Genomic DNA, 7151 nt, shown 5'->3' with positions numbered 1-7151 from the left:
TCATTTGCTTAAAAGATAAATCATAATTCACATCTTTTATATATATATATAAGTAATGTGTGTCAAATGTATCCATTGGTACTGACCTGTCAGTCACGGACTATAACTCTTATCATCCTCCTCATGTGTTAACCCTTTACTGAGTGTTTGCCGTCACTAACACTAACTTTTAAGCGGATCTGTCACTTTTTCTGTTTTTAGTTCGGTACACAAAATGCATATAATATATGTGTGTGTATATATATATATATATATATATATATATATATAATATATGTATATATAGAATATATATACAGGGTCTATATATATATATATATATATACATACATACATACCATGCAAGCTGTCGTGTTAATTCCCTGTCCTTTTATGAAATTACTGCCCCCTGTTTAGGTTCGGTAAGTGTGCAGACGGAGGAGATAAGGACAGTCGGTCGATATGCTAGTCCTGCCACGTTTTGCCACAAACCTCAGCTCCCATAACCTAAAATAGACATTTTTTACCACGTTTTTAACCAATATCTGAAAAAACAACCACACTAATTGGCAATGATGTAAAGCTGTGACGGAGGCAATGCCCCTCTGTACGGGGGGGGCTTTAGAAATGGGAATGTTATTGGGATAAATGTTAACAATAAAGACTTTAGAGGGAATTTAAATGTTGTGGCAGTTTTGACGTTCTTGTTATGGTTTGAATCCCCTCCCCCGATGCCGGAGGCTGATCTGTGTTTAGTAGATTTTTATATATGTGTATGTTGAGGATAACCCATATACAACGTGTTATACGAGGCGAGATCCTTCAGCCTCGGCGATGCCCGTGGGAGCCAGAGATCCTCTATAGCAGGGGTGTCCAACCTGCGGCCCTCCAGCTGCTGCAGGACTACATCTCCCATAATGCTCTTTCAGCTCAATGGCTGGTTGAGGAGGATGGGAGATGTAGTCCTGCAGCAATTGGGGGGCCACAGGTTGGACACCCTTGCTCTATAAAGTACTTTTAGCATGTAGCTGTGGGCCGGGAAGTGGCCCCCGAATACAAACACTGCCCGATATCCTGTCATTTACTTGAACCGTGTGTCGATTGTAACTTCAAGAAGCTCAAAGTAAATAAAAGACGTCGGTAGAGATGTGTCATTTTGTGGTTTTTTTCTCCCATAATATAAAAATATATAATATAATATATGAGCAGAGATGTGTTTAAAGGTGCTGTCCCCATGCTTCACTCAATTTAAAAGTTCAGGAAGATCGTTACCGATGGATTTCCCTGAAGGAAAAAATGATTTGATCCCCGGCTGATTTTTGCCCGCGATCAGTCTATCATTTTAATGGTAGGGAATAACAACAAAATAATCCAGAATAACACATTTCAACTAAATTATAAATTGATTTGCATTTTACTCAGTGAAATAAGTATTTGACCCCTTTGCAAAACATGACTTAGTACTAGCCATAAAGCGTCGGCAACGGCGGCCTCTAGGTCTGTAAATAAAGGGAGTTTATTGGGACAAAATGAGATAAAACCGGGTTTTTGTCACCAACCGACCCACATTACTGAATACAGCGCTGGGGGGGGTTTATTACTGAATACAGCGCTGGGGGGGTTATTACTGTATACAGCGCTGGGGGGTTATATTACTGTATACAGTGCTGGGGGGTTATATTACTGTATACAGCGCTGGGGGGTTATATTATTGTATACAGCGTTGGGGGTTATATTACTGTATACAGTGCCGGGGAGGGGGTTATATTACTGTATACAGCGCTGGGGGTTATATTATTGTATACAGCGTTGGGGGTTATATTACTGTATACAGTGCCGGGGGGGGGGGGTTGTATTATTGTATACAGCGCTGGGGGGGTTATATTACTGCATACAGCACTGGGGGGTTATATTACTGTATACAGCGCTGGGGGTTATATTACTGTATACAGCACTGGGGGTTATTACTGTATACAGCGCTGGGGGGTTATATTACTGTATACAGCACTGGTGGGTTATATTACTGTATACAGCATTGGTTATATTACTGTATACAGCACTGGGGGTTATATTACTGCATACAGCGCTGGGAGTTATATTACTGTATACAGCACTGGGGGTTATATTATTGTATACAGTGCTGGGGGGTTATTACTGTATACAGCACTAGGGGTTATATTACTGTATACAGTGCTGGGGGTTATATTACTGTATACAGCACTGTGGGGTTATATTACTGTATACAGCACTGGGGGTTATATTACTGTATACAGCGCTGGGGAGTTAAATTACTGTATACAGCACTACGGGTTATATTACTGTATACAGCGCTGGGTTTTATGCTCAGTTGTTTAAAATTCTCTATAGTAAGGTTTATTTCATACTCAGTGTCTGTTTTGTGGAGTAAAAACCCATTTATATAATTCCTGCAGAAAATGTATCTGGCTGCAGGTTCATTAGCTGAACGATCCTTGCTGTGAGGACAAACTGTTCGCTTTGTTGTTCACGAAGCTTCCATAAGGATGCCCAGGAGTCCGCTGGAAATGAGATCTCCAACAATCACGTCTTCATAACAGAAACGTGCAAAAAGATTTATGAAAATCTGCCCAAAACTGCACCCCGAGGCAAAGCGATTCTGAATCCGTCTTCAACACCAATTTCAGATATGATTTACAGGGCTGGAGGCAGAGGGATGAACCGGCAGAGTTCTAAGGCTGCAACCATTAGGAATTCAGATATTTGGGGTTGATTGCACTTTAGTGGATGTTCTGCAGCTTTAAAATATATAAGTAATGTTCTCTAATGCACATATATGCCAGTCTAGAAACTTAGAATTTGCCAGCAGATCGGCCCCATTCGGCCCCCGTTTAGTCTGCCCGTTTCTCCTGCTGTAAAGACTCAAACCTTGATCAGTCGTTGGTCTCGTCTTAGATTCAGGAGCCGTATGTCTATCCCACGCATGTTTAATACCCTCACTGTATTATCCTCTACCACTTCTGCTGGGAGACTTCCTTACATTACAAGCCTCTGATTCTCTAGTTATAGAACATGACCTCTGGACAAAGAGACAATGATGAGACTTGATTATGGATTATTTTTCCATACACCGGCTTGTTAAGAAGGAGTTAAAGAGATGTCTCTGGTTATGAAGGCGGTAAAGAGATTGTCTCTGGTCATGAAGGAGGTAAAAATATGTCTCTGGTTAAGAAGGAGTTAAAGAGATGTCTGGTCATGAAGGAGTTAAACAGATGTCTCTGGTCATGAAGAGTTAAAGAGATGTCTCTGGCTAGGAAGGAGTTAAAGAGATGTCTCTGGTTAAGAAGGAGTTAAAGAGATGTCTCTGGCTAAGAAGGCGTTAGAGATGTCTCTGGCTAGGAAGGAGTTAAAGAGATGTCTGGTTATGAAGGAGTTAAAGAGACGACTCTGGTTAAGAAGGAGTTAAAGATATGTATCCAGTCATGAAGGAGTTAAAGAGATGTCTGGTTAAGAAGGGGTTAAAGAGATGTCTCTGGTTATGAAGGAGTTAAAGAGATGTCTCTGGTTAAGAAGGAGTTAAAGAGATGTCTCTGGTTAAGAAGGAGTTAAAGATATGTCTGGTTAAGAAGGAGTTAAATATATGTCTGTTAAGAAGGAGTTAAAGAGATGTATCTGGCTAACAAGGAGTTAAAGAGATGTCTCTGGTTAAGAAGGAGTTAAAGAGATGTCTCTGGTTAAGAAGGAGTTAAAGATATGTCTCTAGTTAAGAAGGAGTTAAAGAGATGTCTCTGGCTAACAAGGAGTTAAAGAGGTGTCTCTGGTTAAGAAGGAGTTAAAGAGATGTCTCTGGTTAAGAAGGAGTTAAAGAGATGTCTCTGGTCATGAAGGAGTTAATGAGATGTCTCTGGTTAAGAAGGAGTTAAAGAGATGTCTCTGGTTATGAAGGAGTTAAAGAGATGTCTGGTTAAGAAGCAGTTAAAGAGATGTCTCTGGTTAAGAAGGAGTTAAAGAGATGTCTGGTTAAGAAGGAGTTAAATAGATGTCTGGTTAAGAAGGAGTTAAAGAGATGTCTCTGGTTAAGAATGAGTTAAAGAGATGTCTCTGGTTAAGAAGGAGTTAAAGAGATGTCTCTGGTTAAGAAGGAGTTAAAGAGATGTCTCTGGTTAAGAAGCAGTTAAAGAGATGTCTCTGGTTAAGAAGGAGTTAAAGAGATGTCTGGTTAAGAATGAGTTAAAGAGATGTCTCTGGTTAAGAAGGAGTTAAAGAGATGTCTCTGGTTAAGAAGGAGTTAAAGAGATGTCTGGTTAAGAAGGAGTTAAAGAGATGTATCTGGTTAAGAAGGAGTTAAAGAGATGTCTCTGGTTAAGAATGAGTTAAAGAGATGTCTCTGGTTAAGAATGAGTTAAAGAGATGTCTCTGGTTAAGAAGGAGTTAAAGAGATGTCTCTGGTTAAGAAGGAGTTAAAGAGATGTCTCTGGTTAAGAAGGAGTTAAAGAGATGTCTCTGGTTAAGAAGGAGTTAAAGAGATGTTAAACATCCTTAAAAAAAATGACCTTGACTAAAATGGAAGTTTGTGTTATTGGGACTGCGACAGTGAGCGTCGCCATGGCAACCCATTGAGTAGTCACCGGTGGCCGCTGGCGATGCGGGAACGGCCGTCTCTCTCTTCTCTCTGTATTCTCCGGTGCTGAGAGACGGGCCCGGGTGGGGGGCTCTGCCGGTCGCGCCCCTTGTGACGGATTTAATAAACTTATTCGAATCACTCGCGACGTGTGACGCTGTCAAGATTCAGACCAAACACGGCCAGGTTCACATCGATAAAATCGCCCAAAGTTTTCAATATTATTATTTCTCCCTGTATAATACTGAAGCCCCGAAGGGTCCCGGGGGCCACCTACGCATTCTGCCCGGGGTTACCTGGACAGTCTCAGATAGATCTATCCCCGGGTCTCGAAGGTCTTACTTCAGCAGGCTGTAAAAAGCTCAAGGATCCCCTCGGCCCGTGCTTCCCAACGGCATTTCATTCTTAAAGACAGGAGGGGGTTTTTTTACCCACCCAGACTTTAGGAGCCAATATTCCGGTGATCCCGAAGAAGGGAAAACATCTTATAAATGTTGACAAACTTGGACTTCAAAACTCTTTCCAAAAAATGTGGCTACCTATACGAGGAACGTATCCCCAGGTTGACTAACCCTGACCGGGTTGGATTTCTCCTGGGTCGTGAGGCACGGGACAGCACAGCACGGGTTCTTAACCTTATTCATTTTATAAAGAAGTCCAAAACGAGTGTCTTCTTCTGTCCACCAACCCAGAAAAGACCTTTTCTCCTCGGGGCGATTGTTGTGGCTTTGGTCCATGCAGGTGTTGGTGGATGGGGGCTCTAAACCTTTGGCCAGAATCAAAGTGAGTGGATCTTCTCTGTGTGATGTCCAATTCCCTTTAATGCCCTCCTCAGCATTTTGGGAATATGGCTCATCGACCAACTTGAAAAAAGTTACGATAACTCTTGAGATTTTTTCATGTTTTGGTCGCTTGGTCCTCACTTAAAAATATTAAATTTCCCTTTTAAATTGTGTGAATCAAATTTTAACCATTTGGGCACCGTTATCCATGCAGACCTAGACCAGTTGAGAGCTCCCTCTCTATGCATGGCCTTTTGTACTGCCTTCGTTGGCTTCCCGTTGAAACCCCGCTGTGTTCTATTCATGGCGGAATTCTCATTCATCAACATTTTGTAGGTACTGGAACAGAGAATTGGGAAGCCCTCTTTCAGCAGGTCGATGCCAAAGGCTTTTCCAGATGGCATCATATTGTATATATTCATTGGGAAGCTGTTCCACTTATCCACTACCCTCTAAGTAAAGTTATCACATTTAGAAGTTGGTTGTCTCACATTAATTCACTAGGTCCGGGACGCAGGCATTTTCCTGCAGAATTAGTTGACCGTGCATTGTGGTTTATGATTTCGAGTTTGCGGCTCACTTAAAGGTTGGATGGGAGTGCACCAGCGGGTCCCTCGGCGAATAAAAACATGAATTCGAATCGTATCCAGGAGCGAATCTGCTGGGATTATATATATATAACTCAGATGAAAATTGTTTAAAGAAAGAGAAATAATTGAAACAAGAAATCCTTATAATCCTAAATCCCTGCTACGACGAGGCGAGGGAATGAAGAATAACCTGAAGGAGAACACGCAAAGGGCAGATTGTCTCCTTGAAGCTTGGAAGAAATCTACAGCTGGGGGCATTAAAGGTCCTAATGGAATTATTCTTTGGAGATGCCCACCATTGGTGAGCTGCTGCTTCCATACCACCCAAGTGTCCCTGGACAGTCCTGATTTCATAATATAATCAATAACATGTTCCAAGACAGAGCCTTTTAGATGCCAGACAAGATACAGAGATGTGGTGGGGCCCCTCCACCCAGCTGGCAGGGACCCCCAGGATTTTGGTTTACGCCACCGCTACGGGCAATACAAATGAAAGCCGCTTTCTTTATTTAATAAAGACCGATCTGCTTTCCACAGACCCTTCCCCAGAACGGCAGACATAATAATAATAATAATAATAATAATAATAATAATTAAGGAAAATGCACATATTTTACTCTTCTCTCCAAACATGAATTAACCCCTTTCCCACCAGGCAAACCAGGCATATTCCTCGGAAGTAATGGAAGAGAAAGGTTTCATAGTAACACTACATGTAAATCTCAAGCTCCTCCCATTTTTAAACAAACTCCACCCCCATGAGATTCTGCCTGGTGGTCCGGAGACTCAGAGAAGTGGCGCTTCACCATCTAACACGCACCCCATCTAACACGCACCCCATCTAACACACAACCCCATCTAACACGCACCCCATCTAACACACAACCCCATCTAACACGCACCCCATCTAACACGCACCCCATCTAACACACAACCCCATCTAACACGCACCCCATCTAACACACAACCCCATCTAACACGCACCCCATCTAACACACAACCCCATCTAAAACGCACCCCATCTAACACACAACCCCATCTAACACGCACCCCATCTAACACACAACCCCATCTAACACGCACCCCATCTAACACACACCCCATCTAACACGCACCCCATCTAACACGTACCCCATCTAACACACAACCCCATCTAACACGCACCCCATCTAACACGCACCCCATCTAACACACAACCCCATC

Source organism: Sceloporus occidentalis, unplaced genomic scaffold, assembly GCF_023333645.1.
Source record: "Sceloporus occidentalis isolate IW3139 unplaced genomic scaffold, rSceOcc1.0.p SCAF_137, whole genome shotgun sequence".
NCBI classification, from domain to species: domain Eukaryota; kingdom Metazoa; phylum Chordata; class Lepidosauria; order Squamata; family Phrynosomatidae; genus Sceloporus; species Sceloporus occidentalis.
Note: the sequence above shows the minus strand (reverse complement) of the source record.